The sequence below is a fragment of the Falco cherrug genome, chromosome 6 (assembly GCF_023634085.1).
Source record: "Falco cherrug isolate bFalChe1 chromosome 6, bFalChe1.pri, whole genome shotgun sequence".
NCBI lineage: Eukaryota > Metazoa > Chordata > Aves > Falconiformes > Falconidae > Falco > Falco cherrug.
This window is the reverse complement of record NC_073702.1, coordinates 25,142,128-25,169,817: the sequence shown is the minus strand read 5'-3', so window position 1 is coordinate 25,169,817 and position 27,690 is coordinate 25,142,128. Positions and strand designations below refer to the sequence as shown.

General features: G+C 39.8%; 2 long non-coding RNA genes across 7 annotated transcripts; both read left to right on the top strand.

Moving 5' to 3' along the window:
* Positions 1-301: 301 nt before the first annotated feature.
* LOC114014383 (uncharacterized) lies at positions 302-8,613 on the top strand. 6 transcript variants are annotated; one of them, XR_008732988.1, is made up of 6 exons: positions 302-2,881; positions 3,642-5,881; positions 6,576-6,675; positions 7,653-7,691; positions 7,817-7,898; positions 7,998-8,613. It is a non-coding gene; the product is annotated as an uncharacterized LOC114014383 (long non-coding RNA). The 6 variants fall into 6 exon arrangements; XR_008732986.1 differs by having other exon boundaries at positions 302-3,719; positions 4,800-5,881; XR_008732989.1 differs by having other exon boundaries at positions 302-4,907; positions 5,729-5,881.
* Positions 8,614-10,755: 2,142 nt separating this feature from the next.
* Positions 10,756-21,571, top strand: LOC114014382 (uncharacterized). The gene is made up of 3 exons (XR_003557834.2): positions 10,756-10,875; positions 10,972-11,110; positions 21,533-21,571. It is a non-coding gene; the product is annotated as an uncharacterized LOC114014382 (long non-coding RNA).
* Positions 21,572-27,690: the final 6,119 nt, after the last annotated feature.

Sequence of the window (27,690 nt, the reverse complement as noted above, 5' to 3'; positions counted from 1 at the left end):
GCGTCATTTTATAGAGCAGACATGGCAGGACAGAGACAGGGAGTCGTGGAGAGGGGAAGCGAGGCCACCCCCAGCATCTCAGAGGAAGCAATTAGAATGAACTCCATGTGCGGGGAAAAAAATCACCCTGTTGACACGAACATCACTGAGAGACCGGCAGGTCCCTGCACTGGCTGGCTCTGGTGAGTGGAGGCTAGACAGACACAGAACTCTGATTGTATTGATCTAGGTAATAAAAAATTTAAAAAGAATAAGAAAAAGGTCTTTTTTTTTTTTTTGTAGGAGCAGGAATGAGCTAGGAAACTGATTGCAGAATAGGCTGGTAACTTATTGATCACTGTTCAGGGCAGCTGGAAGTGGAATAAAAGATATAGGGAGGGGAAGGCCAGCAGCCACCCCACAAACAAGCAGATGAACTCTGGCTGGTATATGGGTGTATGGGAAAACTGGGATCCAGACACATCAGCTCTTGATCAAGTTATGTGGCAGATATTTAAAAGAGAATCAGAGATGGGAGACTTACCGGTTTATGAAATTTGTAGCTACACAAATTCCAAGACAGTGTTTCATCACAAGTTTCTCCTCACTCTGTCTAAAGTGGTTGGCCAGCCATTGTCCACTGCAATATTTTACACCCATGTTGACATAAAAAACCATTTTGATAAGTAGATGGCTGAGATCAATAGATTTGTGGTGTCATTAACAGACATGCATTATAGCATACAGAGAACCGATTATTTATTCATACATAGAATAGTTCCCAATGGACTAGACGTTTTACAACCTACATGTAAAATAGGCTCAGTGAGATCAAAATGTAAATGTTATAACTCATGTAGAAAGGTTTGGAGAGTGGAGAAAGTGTAACTTTCTCATATATTTGCTCATTAGAAAGTCTAGTCCATAACACATGAAATACCAACAATGCCATATTCTCAGTTTCTGATAGGCATGATAGCAGACTGAGTTCAGCAAAGAGTATGGAAGGAGTGGATTGCTCTAGAGAATGTTCTAGATGCTGTTGTGTCCTAGCTTACTCTGCTGAAGGATACCGAGTAGAATATCTGCTCCACTCCATTACACTCGTTAACACTGCATGCTACAACCAGCATGCACTTCTGATGTTGTTCAGAAATTTACACAGAAAATGGCCCTAATTTGCTAACCTACTAACATGCGGTATTGTTCACACACCAGGAACATCCTACATGCTACTTAGCTAAATTGCTGCTTCTGCTTTTTCATTCCTAAATAACAGCAGTCCAGCGAATGACAACTCGTACAACCAATGTGTAAGTGACTTGATTTAATATTCCTAAAATGTAACACCACTTCACATATGACTTAAAATACAGTGAAAATATAGTTGTGTTTTCATATACATGAAAACAAATTTCAGCTTTGCAAGTACTTTGGGCCTGCCATAGAAACGCTATAAGAGAAGAGGTGACCACCTATTAATTATTTTAGACGGGTGATGACATATAATATTGCAAAATAGGAGTAACCCATCTTTTAAGAATCTGAGCAGAAATTATTTTCAGTTGTCTGCAACTCCATAAATATATAAGAAAAATCTTGACATTAAACATTGGTGATGAATCATGATTTCTTTATCTTTAATGCTTCAAGTTTCATAGATCACGGTATGTATGAACTCTTCACAGGCTTTCATACCATGATTATTGCTGTGGACTTTTTCTATTTTGTTTTTGCTCGTTTATCCCTGAAAATCTATAAAGATGTCAATGTAATGTCATGACTCATCACACACCTCCTTTACACACACATATTTGCTTAAAAATATGTCTGCTAGGAGCACCTGAAATATTGCTATATTTTGAAAATAAAACTTCTTCCTATTTATTTGAGTGCAGAACATCATTCTTTGGTTAACCTGCAGCTTTTTTCTACATAGGTATTCATATGAACCATGGTTACTTGACTGTAGCAATGAAAGTTATCTGTATACCTGAGTAAGTTTATGGCCTGAGTTAAGTGTTTCTTTTTTCTTTTTCCTGCAGGGAATAGAATTCTTAACATAGGTCACAGAAAACTTTACAAAAGTTTTATACAAAGTTTCGTATATGAAAGACTGAATGAAGGAAAGCACTCGGCATTATTTTTCCCCCTCCAATCTTCTAACTTAAATCTAGATTTATCTGCATATAAATATACAGAACATTTTCTGTAATTGCTCTCCTAGCACAGCAGATGACTTGTCAGTAGATAATAATATACTTTACACTTAATTAATTCTTGCATATGTACTATTAGAAAGCATTTTACAAATAAGACCATACAGTAATGACCACTTTACAGCTAGAGAGAGAAGAGAGATATTAATCGATTTGTTAAGAGCTAAGCAAAGGATAAAAGCAGGATCAAATATAGAACACTAGGATAAAATTCTTATGTGCTTTATTTCAACAAGAAGTTTGCTGTTCATTTCTATGGAGCAATGATTTTATCCCAAGTGCCCTACCTTCTTATCTATAGGACAGCGTAGCCTAGCACTCATTGCATTTACCTGCACTTGAGATAATTGACCCCAGCCAGCCACTAAGCCCAACAGAGGGTGTTCACTCTTAATATAGTATTTTTATTTTAATTTTTGTCTTTGTATGGACTGCTGTGCTCGTGCATGAGGTCCCTTTCACTTCAACTACCTGCAATTAGAAATTTAAATATAAACTAGTTCTCTGAGCCTCTTTTGTTGCTAGTGAAGAAAAGATCTGCAACTCCAGAATATGCTTCATTCCACCTATCTGAAGACAAAGATGAATTATCAGTGTAAGCTGGTCCTGCTGTCAGAAGAAGCTGTTCTGGAGTTTTCCCCCTTCTTCATGTATTCATTGCAAAGCGTGAGATGCAGCGTGTGGTGAGTGCATCTGAGCTGAAACTAACCGGGGAGAAAAGTGGCTAGTTTTCAGCCAGTTCAGGTCTCTGGAATGATTTACCACACAGTTGTACAGATGTTGGTATCAGCACAAGAGACAAACCTATGCAGGGCTGGGAAGAAGGGGCTGTGAGTAAAAGCAGTGCAAGACTGCTTTCTTTGCTGGGTAGCACCAGGTTACAGGATCTACCAAACTCTAGTCTTATCCACCTGTGCTGGTTTTGGCTGGGACAGAGTTATTTTTCTTTGCAGTATGGGGCTGTGTTTTGGATTTGTGCTGGAAACAGTGTTGATAACCCAGGGATGCGTTTGTTACTGCTGAGCAGGCTTGCACAGAGCCAAGGACTTTGCTGCTTCTTACATCACCCCACTGCCAGCGGGCTGAGGTAGCCACAACAAATTGGGCGACACAGCTGGGACAGCTGACCCCAACTGACCCAAGGGATATCCCAATACCATATGACGTCATGCTCAGCATATAGATCTGGGGGAAGAAGAATGAAAGGGGGAGGTAGCGTCATTTGGAGTGATGGCGTTTGTCTTCCCAAGTAACTGTTGTTACATGTGCCAGAGCCCTGCTTCCCTGGGGATGGCTGAACACCTGCCTGCAGATGGGAAGTGGTAAATGAATTCCTTGTTTTGCTTTGCTTGTGTGTGTGGCTTTTGCTTTACTTATTAAACTGCCTTTATCTCAACCCAGGAGTTTTCTCACTTTTACTCTTCTGCTTCTCTCCCACCAAAGGGGAGCGAGTGAGCAGCCACGTGGGGCTGAGCTGCCGGCCAGGGTTAAACCACGACACCACCCAGCATATCAGGCAAGGTTAGTCTCACCTAGAGTTTATGGGCAATCAGTGCTAACTGGCATTAACCTTATCTGCTGAAGTTTAGTGTGATATCAGTACAATGAGGCCTTTTTCAACTCTGCCTCCATGAAGGGATTTGCGATGGTTAAATAATGATCAGATAAATACTGTTACTGGAAGTGGAAACGCTGAGTCCTCTGTTTATTTGTAACATCTTACATGCGAAGAGTTTGTTAGCTTCTAGACATTCTAATTATTAAAATTTTAAGAAATATAAAATTGAAAAAGACTGAACAGTTTCCCTCCATTCTCTGATTTTATATTTGATCTAGTTAGAATTCTCTTAGATACTTATTTATTTTAGTGAGAAGGCAAGCCCAAAAGGATTAAACCTTGCCTGCAGCTTTGTTTTTGAGCAAAAGTCAATTATGGCTGGCTAAATATCCCTGAGGTAAACATGTGTGAGGTTGATAATGTGGTTAGAATAGCAACAGCAGTTGTAAAGGAGACACTGGTGTTGATGGAGTTAACATATTCCATATTGCTATTGTGCAAAATATTACAGACACTTCCAGTCGGGGAGCATCAATCAATTTTTGTTAACTTTCAGTATGTTTTCTTCCTGATGGAGCTAATATTACATCTAAATATTATGTGTGCTGCATCTGTAAATTTCATTCCATTTGCTTAAGGAATCCTTCTGTATGAAAGATGTGATTTAAAAAACTACATTATTTACATGGTGCCATTGGATTGATTGTAGAATGGGTCAAATCCTGCTATCCTTAATGAGGAAAATATTGACTAATGACTTAAGTAAATATTATCTGAATTCAATGAATGTTTAAGTCTCTTGTATTAAGTATTCAGAGGAGCAGAACCTGGTTCATAGCTTTTCCTCTTATGAGTGCACTTAACCAGCCCTGCTCACACTTACTATTTCCTTCTATATTTTGCCAATCAAAATTATGCAGCTTCAACAGATAATGCTACAAACATCATATATCACAACATTATGCAACCCCATAGCAGAATTCACCGTGGCAACTGCAAGTTTCTCACATTTAGAGAAAAGAACTGGAATTATGTTCCTACAGGCTGGCTGAGTGCTTTAACCACTGACATTGGATGAAGGGAGGCAGAAGCTGCAGTACAACTGTCTTTCAACTATTTTGGAGAAAAGGCTGATTTTACTGCAGGAGAAGGTAAAGGGACTGTGACATGTAGAGAAAGAATAGCATTCCTTCACCATAGAGAGCAGTGGGTCTTAGCACACCTCTGCATCAGCTAGCTTGAAGTGACTCCTGACTAGGACATTAACACAAAAAATGCCAGCGGGAGGTCGCAGGCTCTTTCAATGCATTTTTTAGGAGCCTAATGCCAAACGTTGGTCTATGACTTTCCATGAGTGGTAGGGCATCTAACGCCTTTGCCCCTCTAGTCTTCTCAGTGTATTTTGTCGCCCGATCTATAAAATGGAAATAATTTTATCTCTCGGGATGCTGGGAATAGAAGATTGCAAGACACTCAACTATTGAGGTGATCTATGGTGGTGGTTTGACCCTGGCTTGATGCAAGGTGCCCACCAAAGCCGCTCTGTCACTCCGCTCCTCAACCAGACAGGGGAGAGAAAATATAACAAAGGCTCATGGGCTGAGATAAGGACAGGGAGATCACTCAGCAGTTACAGTCACAGGCAAAACAGACTTGACTTGTGGAAAATTAGTTTAACTTATTACCATTTAAATCAGAAAAAACACCTTCCCCTCACCTTTCCCTTCTTCCTGGTCTTAACTTAATTCCCTATTTCTCTACCTCCTCCCCCTGAGCAGCACAGAGGATGAGGAATGGAGGTTATGGTCAGTTCATCACATGTCTCTGCAGCTCCTTCCTCCTCACGCTCTTCCTCTGCCCCAGTGTGGGGTCCCTCCCATGGTAGACAGTCCTCTATGAACTTCTCCAACATGAGTCCTTCCCACAGGCTGCAGTTCTTCATACAGTGCTCTAGCGTGTGTCCCCTCCACAGGGCGCAGACCTTGAGGAACAGATTGCTCCACCGCGGGTCCTCCATGGGATCACAAGCCCTGCCAGCAAACCTGCTCCAGCCCAGGTATCCCTCAGGTCACAGCCTCCTTTGGGCATCCACCTGCTCCGGTGTGGGGTTCTCCATGGGCTGCAGGTGGGTATCTGCTCCACTGTGGGCCTCCATGGCTACAGGGACACAGCCTGCCTCACCATGGTTTTCACCACAGGCTGCAGGGGAATCTCTGCTCTGGCACCTGAAGTCCCCCTGCGCCTCCTTCTTCACTGACCTGGGTGTCTGCAGAGTTGCTGCTCTCACACAGTCTCACTCCCCTGTCTCAGGGGTGCAGATTTCCTACACATACCCCCACCCCACCCCCCACCCCCCAATATGCTATCCCAGAGGCACTACCATCATCACTGATGGGTGCTTCCTTGGCCAGCAGCAGGTCTGTCTCAGAGCCGACTGGCATTGGCTCTCTTGGATGTGGGGGAAGCTTCTGGCATCTTCTCACAAAAGCCACCCCTGTAGCCCCCTCCCCTTACCAAAACCTTGCCGTGCAAACCCACTACAGCCGTGGTTAAAATAACCAAACATTGACAGATAGAAAAAAGGTGAAGAAGTAACTTGAATGTATTATACCCATTTTGTTGAAATGGCTAGCCAAGAAAAGAACCAGTGAAACTAACAGGGATAGGTAATTTTACAACAGGTACTGTTTTTATTTCTTAGCAATCTATGAAATACCATTATACAGGATATAACCTGATTGCCATAGGTTGAATTAATCCTTTCCCACTGTCTTCTTAAGGTATTTTGCATTTATTTACTAGACTGTTGTGTGTTCTAGGTGGTCGTTTTCCTGGATGTTCCATTTGCTGTCCTCTTCCCTCTGCTCTTCCAGAAAGGTTACGGTAAACAAAAAGGAAATCAGTGACTGATATGACAAGGTATTTGGCCACATGTGTTGATCTCACAGTATATGAAAAATAGTATGCTTCCTCTCAATTGTGGTCTAACTGCCTAACAGCCTGAGTTACTCATTCAAAAATAAAATGCAAAATAGCAACAAAAATTTAAAGGCATAAATCTTTTAAGTTGTTCAGGTGCAAAATGTCTGCAAAATTATTTCAATGAGAAGTAGGAACTAAAGTGCTTTTGAGGATTGAGGCTATAGAGTTTCATTTTCTACTGAATTATGCTATTGTACTTCTATTTGCATTAGTATATTTTACCTATTTAACGGACTACAAAGTCCAATTTATCAATTTTCCTCTAAGCTGGCGTTATTCATGTTATGGTGGAATATATTTATACCTATTGATTTAATGCTGTTTCTGTTCCACGACCAAAACACAGTAAGCATGGGGCAATGAATATCAAAGTACTCTCAATTACAGAGACCTCCTGTGAAGAGCTGAAATCCCCATCAATGGAAGGAAGTTGAATGTGTTGAACTCCAACGTAAATTATAAAGATAGAATAAAACAATCTTAGAGCATTATGAAAGATTTCATTTGGAGAATAAGGATGCAAAATCAAGAACACAAATATTGGAAAATGCCAGAAGTCTTTGCAATCTTACTATGACCCCTTTCAATGTATGTCATGTGAAAGTGTCTTTAATTACAAGTTCTCATATAATTTTTGTCACAGTCCCTGACTAATTTAACACCCTGAATGGGTGATACCCCCAAAATGAGTAGTAATTAGGTATTTACTTTAGTTTTCTTTGTTTGAGATGTGGGACTCCCTTATGTTTCCCTTGCAAGATTAAAACTTAATCCTGAATGTAGAAATACTGACCTTGTCAGCATAGAAATACTTCCTATCGTACTCTTGCCTAGTGTCATAGTGCTCCTTAGCTATTTATTAATTTAACTTCAATGTGTTCTTGTGTTAAAAGATGCCATTTTCCCTGTTTTAGAGATGGAAGAACAAGATTCTCAAACGCACTTAAAACAAGGTAAGAGGCAGGGTTTTTTCATAATTTATATTCACAATTTGTTTTCATAATTTGTGTGATCTGGTAGCAAAGGCTGCATGGACTATGAGGAGTAACACTGAGTTCTTACCTTATCTATAAAACAGATTCCACAGACCACGTGGGGGCCATAAAACGAGGAGCACGCAATCACCTAGGAGATTTCTGATTTAAGGGACCTCTGTAATGGTGCGCTGACATTCTGACACATAAACACCATAGCAGAAGTAAAGGTAAAATTTAACTCTTCGAGGTAATGCATGCAAAATTATGTTTCTTTCTTTGCAGTCCCTTGTCATGCTCATTACACGGATCTTGGCTTCTGCAGTGAGTGATGTGAATGGGGATCTGATTCGTCCCACAGCCCTCTGAACTGATAGAGGGCTGGCACTGGATGAAGTGGAGGTGTCACTGGTGGGCAAAAAGTATTAAAACTTTCTTTACATGAAATTCTTTATAATTCTTTGTAGTATACCAATGTAATATGTGTTTTGTAACATTTTTGTGTAAAAAATGTCTGTAAAAAAGCATAGTTCACGTGGAATTGTTTTATGCAAAGTAGGATAATGCTTGTAACTCTTCTATATGGGTTATTTCAGGCTGCCCTCGTCTTTCTTTAGCCGCTCTGTCCCCGACACTAAAATCAACCCCAGGTGTCATCCCACATCAGCTCGGCCTAAAATATCATGTAACGGCCTTTCATGTGCTCACATTTTCATGATATGAAATACAATAGACTAAAAAGATCATACCTGGATTGTTGCATTAAGTACGTTCAATACAAATCTCTAAATAAAAAAGTCCATCAATGGAAAAGAATTCCAATATCTTGCCTTTTTCTTTGTTTACTCTAATTATGTAGGTTATAAAATTGAACCATTTTTGGTAAACCCCCTTTCTTGTCAGTGAAAATACTGCACCTTTCTCATTTGGGCAAGCATTTATTCAAGGTGTTCAAAGTGATTTGTGCGTAGTTTAACTCCTTTTGAGAAGTTAATGCTGAGATATGCTCATAACAGGTGTTGCAGATCTCATGTTATTTGATATTGATATAAAAACATATTGCATCTTCTGCCTTTATATGCTAGGAGGACTGATAGGAGCTGATAAATATGGAGATATTTAATGCAATTCCTTTAAAGGAATTTAAGCATTTATGTTAGAAGCACAAATGAAAGACTTTTGATTTTTGTGCAAATAAATGTAATAAGGATATCTTTTTTTTTACTTCCCCAAATGCCTGTGCTTCTAACATACCATAAGAGATGATCTGCTATTTTAACAACCTAGGGGGTTGCTTCTAGTAGCAGTTGCCCTTGGTGAAGAATATATTTGCAAAGGATCAGAATGACCTTGTACTTTTGAGCCAGATTGGTGCTATTAGTATGTGATTTTGCTGAGAAGCTCCTAAAGAGGCAGTTATATTGTCTGTTGCTGCAAGTGCAACAGCACTATAGGAATATAAAAACAGGCATTGCAAAAAAATAATGCAAGTGGTACTTGCAATATCACTGCATCAGAACTGCAGCGATTTTGACACTTTATTGATACCATAAGGTTTCAAACATGCAAGTAGTTTTTTTGTATTCTCTTTAATTCAAAATAGCAGCACATGTGTGAATGGTGAGCAACACTCATAGCAGGTGTTCCAGGTCTCCTCGAAGACACAAAGTATTGTTGTCCCTCCTTTTTTCAGTTTGTGGTCCCCTTAAATCACTGGTTTATAAGCTGTGGAGAAATACATAGGAAAATAAAGAAAAATTAAAGATCTCAATTTCATCCCTGAAATGTGGAACAGTTCTGGGAATCCTGAAGTTGTTAAGGGGCAGAGGATGTAATTTCTCACCCAGATACATTAATGGTAAGTTCCTGATGACTCATTGCTTGTCATGCATCAGAAACAGCAGTGACTTAAAGAATGAAGGTTTGCAGAAAAACAAGGGAGCTGGGTAATGTACTTCTTAGAGGGGAGTTTTAGGCACAACAAACCTGGAGCTGGAGTTTTATTGCTACTTGCTTCCACAGGAAAAAAACATCACCCACTAAATCCTATATTATCAGAAAGGTTTTAATATAATGGGTGTGAATTTTGTTAAGGACCAGACTGTAAGAGATGTAAACTCACATGAGGTTTTATTCTACAAATTAATAATTTAGAACTGTCTCCCTTTCTGTATCTGTTCCTGACAGGATCAGGAGTCCATAGTAGAAGGAATCATTCTCTGATCAAATAGGAAAACTATGTAATATCTGAAGTGGTCATTGGCACTATAAGGCAGTGATCCTCAACTAATCTGGATATGTCATATTGAAAAGAAAAAAAAATCCCCCCCCAAAAAATACATCTAAGTTAAAGCAAAAACCAAAAAATACCACAACCCTGTACAACTGTCTGCAAGTTTCAGCTCTGTTTAGTTCAACTTTCTTTTGATGCTCACTCTGCCTACTCTCAGAACTGAGTTCTCACGCTGTTTCACTAAACGTGTACGCATGCCTGTGTGGAAGGTCTAACCTTGTGCCCATCCAAATGATATCTGAATGCCTTTCTGACACTGTAGTGGGAATTTCTCTTTCCCAAATCATGCTTCTTTACAACAGCTGAAACAAAGGACTCTTATTATTATTATTATTCTTAAAGTCCTTTGCGCCAAGGCAATTACTGCTTTGTGTAAGGAAAAATATAAACAAAAAACCCTAGAAGCACTCGCCTCACCTTTCTTTTTTTTATATATATGCTAAACTTTTGTTTGCAGGTTGGAACATATTTAAGCTGCTATGCAAGTGCAGAAGTGCCTTTTGGAAAGTCAGCAAAGGTATTCCTGTTATCAGTTGCATCCTGGGCTTCCAGGATTCCTGCATTATCAAAGCCTACCGAATGAGGTCCTACAGGATGCCACTACTTTGGTGTTGATCTAACAACGCACTTAAACGTATTGGTGGAATCTATTCACTAATGTTATTTATATGCCAATGCACTAAGCTTTCTATCATTATGCAATTATATTCTATAATTATGCGATTGACAGGGTGACAGAGCAATGTGAAGAAGCAGTTAGAACCCAGGATCACCCCAGCAACAGGGAAGAGAAACCTTCAGGGTTTTCTTTAAAACAATCTGAGAGTAGTTTTGAAGGTTGCACTACAATGCAGTCCGAAATCTGAAAGGGTAAGGAATAGCTTTTGTGAAAGGCAATGAATATTTAAGTGATATTTGCTTATTTATTTTTCAGTGTTAATGGCTATCAGTTTTCTGTTGTTGTAGACTGCTTTACTGAGTTGAATCAAGTGACTTGTATGGGAAAGTGTCATTCTCCTTTTACACCAGCACAGAGAGCTGAGGTGACTTGACCCAGTTTACTTAAGAGATCACAGCAGAGCCGGGCTTTGAATCCTAAAGAAAGGTAAGTGAATAATAGTTCTTGTGTGACAAACATGCTATGAAAGAAAGGAGTCTTCAGTGATGCATTTTATAGGGGACCCAAACTAATGAGTGTTTGTTGAGTGGTACTGCAGTTAGGATGCTACTGAGCAAAGCAGAGGTACTTGGCCAAATTTAATGTTTTAGAAGACCTATAGGTTATAAATATACATACTTATACATTACCATGCTATATATATATATATATATATGGTAATGTATACAATATATAGTAACAGATATGTTACTATTTGTATACAATCATGTGTGTATAGTGATTCCATTCTGTGGAAAACTTCAGTAAGGCAGCCTGGGTAGGAGTTCACAAGATGTCTATGCCTACCTCTGATTTGAAGAACTTAAATTTTTTTGAGAAATTTGGGTTTAGTTAATTATGTTAGAAAAGTTTACTAACCGCTTGTAAAGCAATCACTTAAATTTAGCTAAGTAATTCTGATATCAAAAGCAGTGTGACAGAATATTGCTTGAAGACTACTTTAGCACTTTGTAATTGGCAGATGTTCTTAATTCTCCAGCACACAGGCCAATCCTAGAGGATTTTTAGGGCAAAAAAAAAAATAATGTTGGAGTTGCAGTATCTATACTAGTCGTTTCTGTAACAGACAAGAATCTAAATAGGAGATGTTATTTACCTTTCTGTTCCTCCTGTGAATAGAGCTGGCCATTAATTTTAAAATTTATTTTAAAATATGGAAATGTTGCTTTTTATCTAAATCAAAACTAAAAATATTTCAGCTTGTGAGTGAGCAGTGGTGAGTGGGACTGACTTGGTGTCTAGGTTGAGTTAGTGATGCACATCAGGTAAAACAAGTGCACCTGCTGCTGTTGCAGACTATGCTTCCCTCACTATCTTCTATCAAAGCTGTTCTGTTCTGCGTAAAGAAATATATATTAGGCTTCAGAAAAAGACTGAATCGGGCAGAGAAAGGATGTGAGCTGTAGATATGTCACGTGCTAAGTGAATGCCTTCCACTTGGGCTGAATACTTAAAACCCAAAGCCCCACACTCGAGCCCCTTTTTTGAATACTCAAAAACAAAAGAAGAAAAACTTATGCTTGAAACCTTAGGGAGTGGAATTTTTCAGGCTGTGCACTGTGACAGTGAAAAGGAAAGGGAGAGAAGAAATAAGAATAGCACCAGGAAAAGGAAGACAACTGTTAATGGCAAAGCAAAACAGCATGAACAGTGAGGCAAAGATGGTGGAGGAATTTTGTAGAGCTTTACTGAAGGATGGATTTTTCCCTGCCTCTTCTTCACACTGGTCCCCTGTGCCTCCCTCTCGTGATGTGTTTATTTCCTCTTCCATTTTCATCATGATGTGGCAACTAGAGAAGGACCTTTCTATACTGGTTTACTTGTTTTGCATGTTTAGGACAAGAAGTACTCCTATATCTTCTCCTGGTTAACTTGATAAACCAATTAGTGCTTGTTCAGTTTACTGAACTCCATGCTTTTTGGTTTGTGGTTACATGCTCTCAGACCCTAACATCTGACAGAAAGCAAGGACACAGACTGAAGCAACTTTATTTCTGATCTACCTGTGATTTGTGGGTTCAACTCTTAACATTTATATTCCATTAACATTGTAGTTTCTGGACTGAATAAATATGAAATCTAATCTGTGCTCTCCAGAGGAAATCACTGTAACGCTTGAACATGACACTGTTGAAGGGATTTGGGTCAAACATTGATTTTTTTTTTCCAGTATGCCAGTATCAGTGTATTTTAATTTAATTCAAAATACAAGGAACCAAGAGTTCATGAAAACTAGACTTATACTGAGATGGACTCATTTTCTCAGGGCTGCTATCTCTCAGTCTGCTGACACAGTGAACAACGGAGATAATTCAGTACTTTAAGGAACAGCTAGGCTGCTAGGTTGAGATAGTCTGTATTTATGCTCATTCTGATAAATCTGAGAAGCAATTTGGTAAGTGAAGTGTCTCCAGTGCAGCTTGAGCAAGGTGGCCTTCAATGAGTAGTGTTAAAGCCCAAGGGACTGAGTTTGGGTGGTGGAACTGGTGAAGGGAACTGATTTAGTAGCGTATTATTATGGTGCACAGTAAAACAAGGGTATATGTCAGAGATGCCAAATCTAGAATATCTCTAACAGTGAACCTTAGAAAATAGACTGGCCATGGCAAACTCCACTTGTAAGTAGATAATGAAAGCAAGCAATATTGCTGAATGTGTGCTTCAATACTCCAGTAGAACTATGGGATTCACAGAAGTAATGGACTCTTCTGGACATGAAGCTGAATTCCACGTGATTTCTGTGTATTTACTATTGGGATTTCTGGATAGTAAAGGGAGAAGGTTAGAGAGATGTAAGAATAGATTTCATTGATTAGCTTACAAGGAAGAAATTAGGAAATATGCCCCAAAATTGTAGATACACAAGTCTGAATGTTTTGGGCTGTTATCTAAGATACAATGGTTTGGTCTGAAAGAGGTGAAAAGAACGTCTGTGTTGATTCACATATGTCCTGTGAACTTGTGTATTTGTTGTTTCTGTAACTGAAACAGATTTTCTAGTGTCCAGTGTTGTGCTGTGTCCTCAGTGCAGGGTTCCAATAATCCTGGCAGCAGATTATTTTATTTATTATTATTATTTTCAATAAATAGAGTTCAGATTATGAAATCCCTTCTCTTGCTAACAAACACCTGCTTCTGCAGGCAGATTCCCTGAGACTAGTGTAATTACTTGAAAGAGCGCTGAATAATTTCAGTGAGACTCCTACAGTCCTGATCCACTTTGGGTAGTTAGATTTAATTGTGTTTGAAAAGGAATAGAGCCAAAACAAAGTACAGGGGGGAAGAAATCTCAGTGGTTCCTATGGATATGCCTTCATAGTAAGTGAAATCCACATTCTTATCTGAGGTTTACCCCAGATCCCTCCCTGCCCCTGCTATTCACATCTCTTTAAATCCTTGACAGCTTGTCCATTGAATATTGACATATTTGCTCAGACAGAGGTATAGAATAAAGTCTGTACTGTGCTTTAAGAACAGTTCTAGCCCATCTACTTTGCAATGAGTATGCAACTGAAACTCACTTTTTTTTCCCCAGTTCTATTCCATATCTGAGAATTTTCGACCTTTTTCCTTCCTCCTGCACCAGAAACTCATGCATATATGTTTGTGTATGGTTACTGTTCAAATCCTCATTTCAGATGCTTTGCCTCACATCTGACCAGCAGAATCTGTCTCAGTCCAGAAATGCCAAAAAAACCCCAAGCCCAAACAAACAAAAAATCCCACCCCTGTTTGAGACTGGTGGTTGCTGGCCAGAACAGTGTTAAGTCAGTCACGGTGATTCTCACAGGTAGAGCGTGTGAATGACTCTGCCCACCTCTGAAGGAAAGACCAAAATTGGTCAGTGCACTAGGCACACATAAGCACATCTTGGAGTATCTTATCTGTGCCATCTAATTCAGAAAGCTGAGTTGAAAGCCTGAGTTCCTAAGTGGATCATCCAGAAGGCAATGGGCAGAAAATAAGCCAGTGGAGAGGACGGGAAAAAAAACCCAAAACCAAACAACAAAAAAACCCAAGGAGTGAAAAGAAGAATGGGAAAAATAGACTTGATGATTGAAGGTAATTGTTGCCATTCACTCCCACACAATATTTCATAACAAAATGTTTTGAGTTGTCCTCTGGATCCTACACGGATTCTTGTACAGAAGGCCAAGATTCCTAACTCAAGGATGTAGAGACCTCAAAAAATTTGTCACTGTGCATCAGGCCAAGGGCTTCAAGACACCTATGAAAAGGCCAGCACACTTTTTAGTAGCAAACCCTTATCTGTTGATTCATGACCCTGATGTGTTTTTTGCAGCACAAATTAATCTGCCACTCCAATGAGAAGATTTCTTTCCTCCCCACTGACCTTTTGCTGGTCACTGACTCTTGTGGCATTGCTATTTTGTAGTAATGAAAACTAAAGCAAGTGTCCTTTGAGTACATTCACTCCACTCTGGAGTTATTCCTTTATTCACTGCAACATCATTCACTGTAACTTCACGTAGACTTGGCCTGCTCTTTTATCCTGGTATTTTTGTTTTATCTCTGTGTACTCCCAATGCAAAGCCTAGTGTCATGCTAATGCATGCTATAGTAAGAGCACCCAAATGTAGGTGGATGGTGAAGAGACTTAAATTTATTTTGGAACAAAAGAAATAGGGGTTGGTGTAAATTCTGAAAAGCACAGCAACGGGCAAGTCTGGCGACTGACCATCCACCAAGAGTTTGTACAATCTATCCTTACTGTTCCATGTAACCTCATCCACAAACTTTGGGGCTGGTCTCTCTCAGACGAAGGTCTAGGGTCAACACTGGCAAATCTCATAGCAGGAGGAGGAAGGAAGAAGAAACAGACTTGACATGACTGGATGACCTGGAAGTTATGCTGGGCATGATACTGGAGACCTACTGGAGATGAATCTATGGGAAAAAGAAGCAGCAGAGTCAAAGTCACAGACCAGTAAATGGCAGCCACTATCATTTTGACTCTTACTGAAGAAACAGCAGCAAGAGTGGGAACATTCCCCAAATAGCAATCAATATAATAAGTGCTAGAAAAACTATTGTAGTTATGTTCTGGGTCACCGCACATGGAGTTGCAAGTTGATACTAGAGGCTTTTCCTTTAGCTCCCAGATATCCTTTGCCATGTATGATCCAAGACAGACTTACACGTGTGAAAAATTTGAGTGGAAGTAAAAGTTTACTCCAGCTACACATGAACTAATTGTTCATATGTATGTTCATATGTGAAGCTTGTGATCCATTTCCCTTGCATTTTTCTGTTCCTAAATCTATTATTTGGGCAAACTTTTATGCTGTTATGCTTACAGCAATGTCCCAGACAACGCAAAAATCCCAGATACTGTACTAAATGAAAATGCCTCTTGATGCTTGTTATACTTCAGATTCTTCTGTTTTCTGGCTATACGGCTGAGAGAAGGAGGAGATTTATTCTGTGGCTCTCTTCCTTAATTCACCACCTTATTCATCTATTTGCAAATTTTCCCTTTTTATTTGCTTGATGATATTTTGTTTTATTTTATTTAGAAGGAACTGAAAACAACAAAGTTCTTGGTTGAAAGATGTTTCCAACAACTCCAGTAGCTACTAGTCTTGCTCATTTCATGGCAAGCTGCTGCGTGAGTCATGAAATATCTCTTTCCTATTTTCGGGATAATCAGATAACCAGTTTTCTAATGGGAGTTCATAAAAATTACCCTTACTGCAGACCTGATCTGACTTCCCTGCTGTGCCAACTTTTTCTGCTTCTTCAACTCACCCTCAACCTTCTCTTCCTTGCAGTTTTATTCCCTTGTTTTGTGAGATGTGGGCCAGTATGGAGTCTTTCAATGTACCTTTTCCACCTGTCAAATGGTCTTACACGTTGTAACGAGCTGGTCCTTATTCACAGAGCATTTAAGGCAATTCTTAAGTAAGATTGGATAAGATTCCTGCACTGTTGCTGCATAGTTTACCTTAACTGGTTAGTGAAATCACACCCCTACAATTCAGGGTTAGGTGAGCCAATTTTTTATTTCTGGTAATTTGACCTTGCCCACTGCTGAAAAATGCAGAAGATCCCTCTGCTTTAGGTTCATATAAGCAAACATTTTGGCATAGGCATCATGCAATTCAGTCCCTAAATTTCCAAAGAGTCGTTGGAGTTTCCAGAACAACCAAAGATTTGGAGGAAGGAGAATGTGAAGGATAAATGAGTTGGAAAAACAGGATGGGGGTGGGGGGTGGGGAGGAGGTTGTTTGCTGCATAATCCTAAATAGTGCTCCACACCAAAGAGTCTCAATCTCCCTCTGAAGGCTTGACCGACTATTCAGTGAAAGCAAGCTTCCTTAACATCACTCAGTTTAGAAGCGTAAGGTCGATGTGAATACCTGCTCACTTCCCCTCTGCCCCTCGTGCCCCTTTAACAAGGAGAAAATTGATTCCCTGTTTCTGAACAAAGGTCTGTAGCTAGGAGAGAGCATGGTCTCCCTGGCTGAGTAACAGCTGGGGAAAAATGAATAGACCATATGCTGGGGAGCAGCCGCCAGAATATTGGGACAAAGCTGTGGACCACTGCCAAGCCTCGCAGCTAAAGCCACAGCAGCCAAGGCGAGTGGTGGGGGGGGACTGCTCGGAAGGGGACCCTGCACTGGTCTGCTTTTAGGGACTGCAATGTATGAATTCCAAACAAAAGAAGAAAGAAATTATTTGTTTTCAGAAAGGTCCTTGCAAAAGAAAGTCATTTACCCAAGTGAACAGCCTTGTTAAAACTTGTGTAGTTCCCTTATGCTTTCCTTTTTTCCCCTGCCTGGCCATTCTCAGGAAAGCCTAGCCCACTGCAGAATTTTATCTGAGGGGGTCAGTGGCTACTAATTTCTTTATGTTATCTTTTCCACCCTTACTCATCTTTCTGCAGAAGCCGATTTGTTACTGTTTCTGCTGTGACCTAGGCTCAATGGCAGGAGGGGGCTCTGCTCAGGCAAGCATTGTGAACACCTGTAACAATTTTGCAGCCTCTGGAAGAGGAACTTAGTTTGTGAAGGCTGTTATGCAACAGAAATCGATCTGCAATATGTTAATCTGAAACTTTTTTCCCTCATTCTTGGAAACTAATTATATATGCCAGTCTGTTCCAGGCCCACAGAGGATGCCCTTGGTGGTGATGTATAATTTTATTAGAGGTGGACTTGAGAGCTGAAGCTAATGAACATGGTGAGCTCCAGGAGAGAAATAACCAGGACCAACAGCAGCCTTCAGGCAAAAAAAAAAAAGACACTCAGGCCTGGACCCAATCTGTAACCCCACGATCTGTGGGACAGAGCCAATTTTTTTATATGAAATATCACTGTAAGCTGGGATGGTTGGGAGCTGCTTGCCCATTCTATACTTCGTGCTAAGTCTATACGAGGTGTTACACAGCTGATCGGTCTTACTCTGTGCAGTGAGTCAACGATCAGTTTGAGAAGTGGGGAGATAAAAAGAATCTTGGCTAAGTTCTGGTTTTAAAAAAATTAAATTTATAAATTAAGGCAATTCTTTATAGGAAGAATATATGGGTGTTATTAAAACCACACTTCAAGTTTCCAGTAAGAATCACATTCATTACAGTCCCTTTTGCATTTCTTTAATCAGACAGGTCTCTTCTGAAACTTCCTACTTTAAAACAGAGTACCTGCTTAGAGAAACTTAGGCAAAAATAGTGAAACAGTTCACATTAATCAATTGTGACTGATTTAAGTGAAACCTAATTGCCTACATTGCTGATACTTATTTGTCTAACAAACCTAAATGAAAACAATTGGAAAAAATCCTTATGCAGTGTTTTACACCATGTTGGTTATTCCTCTGTAATTAGTCATTTCAGATTCTATATATCCAGTCCAGTGTAACTTGTCATATATTGGCTTATAATGTTTAAAGGGAAAAATAAATGAGAATATACTTCTGCAATGGCAATGATATCTACTAAATTTCCTTTTAAATATACACAACAAAATGGATTGTTAAAAATAATCGCCTGAGGATGGTGCTTCTTTCGTCAGTTTTCTACCAGAGCGCATCCTGCACTCTGACAGAAAATTGCTCATTAATCTCCAAGGAAGGACCAGTTTTTCAAAATAGTCACTCAACTATGCTGCCACCGTTAATTTTTTCAGCATTATGGGTGCCATTAATTGCTTGATGTGGTTGGTAACAACAATAATCCTTTTTGAATGGGACATTAACTCCAAAACAAGTCATTAGCTTTTGTCCACATATTGTAATTAACACTTAACCTTCCAGGAGGTAAGCATCATGACTTGACAGAAATTGCAAAGGCCACCATGCTACTTCAGATTTGACTTCTTTCTCTAATATTTATATTCACCCTCAAGATATTGCAGTAGGGTGTTTTTGGTGATCACTGTTTTACTAGCAACCACTTGCATTCGGAGCGGTAGACATAGTAAAGGTAAGAGATCTGCTCCGCACTTCGAGCCTTGGGGAGATTTTTCCCTTCTTTTTTCCCCTCCAGCTTTTTTGCTTCCTAAAATGGGGGAAAGGTATGGATGCTTCAGATTACTTCTTCTCAGATGTGTGAGATAGATAGGTCACCTGGCAGGGATGTATTGAGCCACCTTTTGGAGCAGAGCAGAGGCTGTTACTGAGTGGCTGTCGGTTGAGGTGGAAAAGACAAGAAATAAAATATTTTCCTATCTCATACATGCCATACTTTGCCTTTGCAACCTCTGCTCACGTCTGCTACATCTCACCCCAACGGGTGCTGGAATGAGAGGTGAGGAAACAGAGAATAGCTGAGCATCATGGAGTGGAAGAATCTGCCAGAACTGGAGCTGCTTTGATGTGAATTTTGTCAAGAAAAGTAATGTCTTTGTTTTAGCTTTAAGGAAGACATAGAGGGATTGGTTTTCAATGCCTGATCCTCATTTTGGTACTTGGTAAAAGGTGCAGAATTAAGGGCTGTGCATCTATGCAATATGGAGCTCAAAATCTCTGCAATGGTGTCAGCTTTTTCCCCAAGCTACTTTTACATGGCTCTGATGTCAGTAAAGTCACTTCTAATTCATTATAGTATGACTTCAGACTCAGTTCATTTGACTTTGCAGTCTGGGACCAAACCCAGCCCGTTTGAAGTACACATACATGGACAGAAAGGTGGAAGGGCATAAGATATATTTGTTTTTATACTTAAGATAACACTTCTTTATTTGGTCTATGCTTAAAAATGAATAAATAATTTTAAAAAGAACAATAAATTTTACCTGCAAAATAAGCCCCTAGTAAGTCTATTTAGTTGATATTTTTAAAAGCAGTATGTGATTTAAGATATACGGTCTCCCTGAAAACCGAAGAAGTTTGTGCTTCTAGGCTGCTAAAGCATATTTAATATGCCTGTTTTTATTGGATTCTTCTTATTGGATTCACTGGTAGCTTAGCTCAAATTGAAGCAGAGCTTTGGTATATCATTCCTCCAGGACTAAAATGTCAGCTACTGACACAGTCTCAAATATTTCCTGTTTCTTGACTGTGCTTTTTCAGAACATTGGTTGGTGGTATCAAAGGGCGCTTCCCAGTGGCACCTTCCGCTGGTTGAGAAATTAGTAACCTGGAGATGCTCATAAGTCTTGCCTGCTTTGCTCAGAGATAGTAAACACTCAAGCAAAATTACATGCAAGTAATACTCCCTGCAGACACTCTGAGGAAGGCACTGGGATTTCCTAACCCTGCAGCAAATATGCAGCTTACTTCAACACGTCTTGCTTATCTACCTATTCTTTATCTAATTATTCCCATACTCTGGCCTACAGGTTTGTGGTTTGTTTTTCTTTTTTCTTTTTTCTTTTTTTTTTTTCCCCCAGTTTGCCTAATACCATGGAGTGTGCAGAAAAGGCTGGTGTTAAGTCTCACTACAGGTGCTTTAGCCATAAGGTCATTTGTGTAATATTCTTTGGCTGATGCTGTTGTCTAGCAGCACTTTATATGCTCTGTATGCTTGGAAGCATTAAAAAATTTCCACTCCCCTTTTTTAGTGCATTTTACCTCTTCCAGGTTTTGGGTGTCTTGCATTATTTACCTCTTAGTTTTCTGGGGGTTTTTTTCAGCTGGGGCTATATTATTTTTGTTGTTTAAAAATATATTGAACCCCAAAAAATGGCAGGGGTGGAGAATGCTAACACCTGAGTCAATACAAGTGCATACAGTTAAAAAGAGAAAGTGTTTTGCACTTAGATCAGAAGGATTTTGGACTTTAGACTTCATTTATCCATTTTTTTAGAGATTTTGATTGCTGATACCATTTTCTCTAATAGCCATTCTGACTTAGATATGCATGCCGTGCACTATAAATTATACTGGAAAACAATTAAACTACATGTATTTAAGCTATGAAGCCAAATGTAACAGAGTTTGGTAAGAGCTTGTATTAAGTAGATGGCTGGCCCAGGAAGACCATTTTCACGGTGATAACGAGTATTGACTATCGTTATTGAAAATTAGGGCAAAGTTAAGTTTGTTGGCTATGAAGTCAATATAAAGATTAAAACTGTGTAGATACACTTTTGAATCTAATGTCATTTTTCTGTGTCAGTATGTGTGTTTTTTCAGGAAAGTGCTCAGCTCTCTAAATAAAATCTTCATGGGATTATTTTCAGATTATTTGACTGGAGCTCATGAAAAGAGGCTTTGTTTATTTTATGGATTTACATCTAATTTCTTAAAAATAATATTTTTGTAAGTGGGCCAGTAGATCATATTAGACCACAAAAGAAGTATTAGTTTTCTTGCTGCTTCTTTTTTTCTGGAAGATTGTTAAGTGTGACTCACTGTCCTTGGTAAATGGATTTATGGTTTTTTCAGGAAGTTTGCAGCTTGCAGAAGGGGCAATGAGGGTGTTTGGTAAATTATCCACTTTATCTTTTTTTTTAGAAATGTGCTGGGAAAGATTTAGAAGAAAAAAAGGGAAAAAAAATGGCATTGAAGTAGGGAAAACCCGACTGGAGTTAGTAAAACTGGGTAGAAATTTTCTTTTAAGGTGGTGGAAAGTATCAAACCAATCTTTTCTCATCCAGAAGCTGCTGAGCCAATCGGCAAATAGATGGGGGGTGAGAATGCGATAGGATTGAATGCACCCATAGCAAGTTTGCTGATGACACCAAGCTGAGTGCTGTGGTTGGCATGCTGGAGGAAAGGGATGCCATCCAGAGGGCCAATGACAGGCTTGAGAGGTGGGCCTGTGCAAACCTCATGGAGTTCAACAAGGCCAAGTGCAGAGTCCTGCACCTGGGTTGGGGCAGCCCCTAGTATCAGTACAGGCTGGGTGGAGAATGGATTGAGAGCCGCCCTGAGGAAAAAAACTTGGGGGTGCTGGTCGAAGACAATGTGTGCTTGCAGCCCAGAAAGCCAACTGTATCCTGGGTGGCATCAAAAGAAGTGTGGCCACCAGGTCGAGGGAGGTGATTCTCCCCCTCTATTCTGCTCACTTGAGACCCCAGCTGGAGCACTGGTTCAGCAATGGGGCCCCCAGCACTAAAAGGACATGGACCTGTTGGAGTGGGTCCAGAGGAGGGCCACCAAGATGATCAGAGGGCTGGGGCACCTCTCCTGTGAAGACAGGCTAGGGGAGTTGGGGCTGTTCAGCCTGGAGACGAGAAGGCTCCGTGGAGACCTTGTAGCAGCCCTTTGGTGCCTAAAGGGGTGTGCAAGAAAGCTGGAGAGGGACTTTTTGTAAGTGATAGGGCAAGGTGGAATGGCTTTAAACTGAAAGAGGGTAGATTTAGATTAGGTATTAGAAGAAATTCTTTACTGTGAGGGTGGTGAGACACTGGAACAGATTGCCTAGAGAAGCTGTGGCTGCCCCATCCCTGGAAGTGTTCAAGGCCAGGCTGGAACGGGCTTTGAGCAACCTGGTCTAGTGGAAGGTGTCCCTGCCCATGGCAACAGGTTCTGGAACTGGATGATCTTTAAGGTCCCTTCCAACCCAAACCGTTCTATGATTCTATGTTAAGACAAGAATATCACTCCAATTTTCCTTCTTATGTGCAAGGAGCTTTCACATGCAGCAGCACACCTAGGGTACTTTCTTATTCTCTGAGGCAGCAGATAACATAGCATAAATAACTTGTGCTTTGACTTGGGAATTTGTTTTCCTCCTCTTTAAGAGTAATCAGCGTCAGCAAGTGATGTGAAAGTAGAAGGTTTTTAGTGCACAGCAGTGGCAACATGAGGAACATCAGTCTGTGTGGAACTTGTGATGGGACAATGCAGAACCGTTGTAATTCAAGATTTCAGTAGCCTAAAGTGCAAGTCTCTTGAGACCATAGTATTCCAAGTCCACAAGGAATATAAAATGGGACAGCAAGGATTTTAGGAGTTTGGCAGAACATAGCCTGTGGTGAGAGGCTTCAGGGAATATCTGCTTCATTAGATCAGCTTGATTAAATGAGTTGTATCAGGAGTATTCATGCTGCCATAGAAAAGCTGAATAAACAGAGTAGATACAATTTCCTGTAGAAGTGGAGAGCTGTGGGATCGCAGGGCTGTGAATTTGATGGGAAAGCTGAGGCTGTTGCACAGCACTCCCTGAAAATCTGTATCTGTAGGGGCTGATAGTTCCATTGAACCTGGTAGGAGTTTAGAACCTGCAGCACTTTTCAGGATTTGTTTTGCACCTGCTAGGTCAAGATGTCTGACATGTGAGAACGTGAGCTCAGTGCTGCAATGTTCCCAAGTCTGTGTTGATACAAGAAAGCACCTGCCCATGTGTTTAGATCTCACTGGAGTTAAGGTGATTTGAATTCAGGTTTAAAATTAAACACATACTTAGACTGAAGGGGAATGAACTTAAGTGTTTGCTAAATTGGGACCCAGAAGCACTAAAGAAGCTCTTTTACTTTTTTTGTTGTTCATTCAAAACTCCCTATTCCTGCAGGGTGTGTAGCCACCATTCACTTTCGTTACAAGGGAAGGGGATGGTAGTTCAGTAGCCATACTGCACACCTTCAGCCCTCTGCATCAAACGTTGAAGTGAAACACTGAAATGAGCCAGGGGATGGCTTACTCTCTCCTAACCCCTGACTATATCATTAGGGTGATAATATTATTTAAGCCTAATATATCACAAGGAAATGGTTTCATTGTTATCCAGTGGAGCCCCCATAACAATGCCGTGGTGACTGAGGCTATAATGAGGAACTGTAAGATTTCAATGGCAAAAGCGATTCATTGCTAGTCCATGACCTCATGATGAAATCATTTCAATGCAGTCAGAGATATGAAGTTATTACAGGAAAACTATTTCACAGCAAGTCTATAAGGACCTTTTCAACGGTACCATTATGAAGCCATTACAATGTAAGGTTATGATGGTAAAATAGTTTCAATGAAAGCCTATTGTAGTTTAAAAACAGACTAAATGGTGTCAGTGGAAGTGATTCCTCCTTCTAAAACCTGAAGGAATTAAACAGACCTCTGCCTCTAAACCAAAACAAGGACAAATTAGATGTATGACTTGCAGTTGATCAGAAGGGGAGAAATCATGATCTCTTGTGAACAGTCTACTACCGTTTCTGCTGGAGTTATCTAGGAGGAAAATAATGGTTACTGAGTTTCTAGGATGATCTTTAATTAAGGAAATCAAAATGAAATATCATCTTCACAAAACAGTTTACATTAACTAACATTCTTCTGAACTCTTCTCGCTCTATTACAGATTAGTGCATTACAGTATCTCATTTCTCTTGTGATTGTAGTCATTCTGATTTCATTTGCTCTGATAAGGGTAGCTGTGGCATACCTCAAAAATAAATTAAAATTCCACTGCCACTCCCAGTCTAGGATTTTGAGTGACATCTGAGACTGACTGTCAAAGTAAATAGTATATTTCAAAACTGGGTAAAAATCCCCTTACTTTAGACTGACATCTTATCAGTGAGATAGTTACTATGTATCTGGTTTACAATCTGGCCTAATCTAATCACCTGCTCTATCACTAGTGCTGGAAGGAAATAAAATGCACATTTAAAAATTGTTTTGGATAATGCTACCTCACTATGAGATAAAATTAGAACAATATTTCCACAGAGGAACATGCCTCTGAAGCATCTCTGGGTTTTTGAGGCGGAACATCCAAATCTCTCAGTCAGTGCTGTTTCATTTTCAATTAATAACTACATATTTGTTGTTCAAAAAGTTCAGTCAGAGATGGTCTGATAGCACAGCGACTTGGATGTAGGACTCCATGGAGGCTGTGGTGTTTGAGCTCCCACTGGCCATTCAGGAGGGAATGTCCTGGGCCACAAGGACCGAATGTCTATCCCAAGGACAAGAACTCTTTTATTAGAATGAAAGGTTTATGCAAAATGTTCAAGGTTTGACAAACCTGGCTCCCCTGGCCCCTATACATTAAAAAAAATAATAATTGGAAATTATTTCCATGAGCATTAGTTAATTTAAGTGTTAAATGTGCTGGAGTATTGTTACTGGTTAGGAAACCTACAGGGGATTTTCAAAACCAGTTACTTAGGTGAGGGCTCTCTTTACCCTCCTCACTTAATCTGCATGTAAAATGATCTGGCAGACTGTCATAGAGACCCACTCTTTTTATTACCAAACCACAGTGTAAGGTGTGAAACCTTGTGAATAGTAGTTGGTGTGTCCTTTAATCTGGCATCCACGTATTCTAAGACAGCTTGAAGTATAATCATTGGGGTTTTATACATCTTTGCCTCTGAAGAACGTCACCTCTGAAGACATATTTTTGGATAGAAAGGCCAGGATTCTCTTTAGCTTCTGAAGAATCCCATCCCTTTGCAAAAACTAGGCTTGAAAGCAAAGCCTTGAACAACAAGAGGTTTCCTCTTGAAAAGCAGTCTCAGTGGTTTACATCAATTTGAATTACACCTTTTGCATTTCCTTTGCAGAGACTTTAAATGGATGCTTATTGTTCTTTTTTGGAACATAGGCCGTTTCTGTGCAGTGACAGCAACAGAAAGTTAGATTAGCAAATGACAAATGAGCTCTATGTTTCCCATTTCAGATAAACTAGAAATTATAGATTTTTTTAAATGATTTTGGTATTAAAAAGTATGACCCAGCTATCAGTTCATCAGTCAAATAAATATCATCAAATACGCTAAAGGATGTATTTTGTCTTCTGATACATTGTGAACCAGGAATAAATAAGCTCTCCTACATTTGGTAGGAAAGCTTCTGTGCAATACTGAAGAAACATGCAATATCCCAACATCAAGTGTCTCAGATTTTGCCGTCCTCATTCTTTTCAACTTTTTAATAAGTTCAAAACCTGTTTGACATCCTTGGAACAGTACCATCAATCTCTGTTATCTCTGGTAATGAGGAGGTTATCCTGGAAAATGGTATAAATTGGATATTGCAGGTACTGTGGAGCATATAGCAGAGAGAGACCTCTAAATAAGTCTGTATCCTGTCAGCTTAGGTCTGCCATTGATAGAATTGAGCTTGAGGTGATAATTCTTCCTGGACTCAATGATTCATGATGGTTAATTGGAAGCCTGTATCACAGTCCCAGTGAGGTAGGTACTAGGAGGGTGTGCTGCCTCAGGCACCGGTGAGCACAGAGACTGCTTGTGTACATTCATCCCATGCAACATCCAAGATAATGTGAAAGGTAGAATGCAACAAAACATAGGATGGACAGGCCTGGTCACATCTCCAGGTCATGCTGCTATGGACAGGTCACAGCCCTTGCTTGAGAACAGATACCTGCAGAGATGCTTTTCAGATACTTTGTCCTCCTCACTCTCTATGAGCAGTAGCCTTACAGCTGTGGCACTTGTCAGGGGAGTGAAGTCTTGGTTTCAGTTTTAATTTGGATGGGAGAATTCATATCCTGTCTTTCTTTATGCCTCTGAAGGGTGCCATGTAGCACGGTGCAGTACCTGTGTGGTCTCTCCATGCACTTCCACTGGGCTGCTGCAGTCTGCTTGCAGTCAGCAGGGCTTGTGAGCTGCTGCCTGGGGGACAAGGAGGAGTGTGGACATCAGCCCTTAGACAACATCTGCCTGTAGACTGCAAATTATGGAAACACATTGTCCGATAGTTCATACTTCTGTGATCTTCTACCCTGCTCTTTCTTCGCTGCATCCAGCCGGTGGGCTAACAGCAAAAAATATCATCATTAGTCTTTTACCATTTGTTTTGCTTTTTTATTACTCCAGGTTCATCCATCACTCCTTGTCCTCTTCTGCTTCAATGGTGACTGTTATTTTTGTATAATCAGTAAATTTAATGACCACTATCCCCTTTTTTTTTTATCACCTCTGAAAGTCATTAATGATGATATCAAATAGGATCTGTCTTATTAATTTACACTTAGTGAATTCTGCTGTTTCTCTCTCTTTGGTTTGGTAACATCCCTTTCAAATAAACCTAGAAGAAAATGCAGATGAAATGAAATCACTGTGTTGACCAACTTTACAGACTTCACAGCAATCTTACATATTTCCATTTGAAGAACAATTTCCCACATGATACTAAAAATCCATATATGTTAGATGACTGCCTCTTCTTTGCTTGAAAAGAAGAACATTGTAATTATTTTGAAAAATAGTAGACTCCATTCTGGTTATCATTACTTTTCTATCTGTTTCTTTGTTGGTGACTTAATGGAATATCATCTTGATACCCAGTTTGACCATTGTAATTTGACTGGTGTTTTTATATGACAAGTACAATAAATACAACTAGTGATTTCTTTAAAAAGAAATAGGCTGGCTAGAGCGGGGGGAGAGAGAGACAGAGATTGCTATATCATGAGACATCACTCACAAAAGTTTCAGAAGGCAATGTTAATCTCTTTTTATTAGTTTTTAAAACACTTGATAGAATTTAGTAAGATTTACAGCAATATCTGTTCTGATGCTAAGCACCATAGACATACACTACTATCTGATGGAACTTCAGACTTCCTGGTTTCCAAAGTCTTGACTCTGGTATTTTTTTCATAATTATTGTTACTTAGAAATAACTTGGGGAGC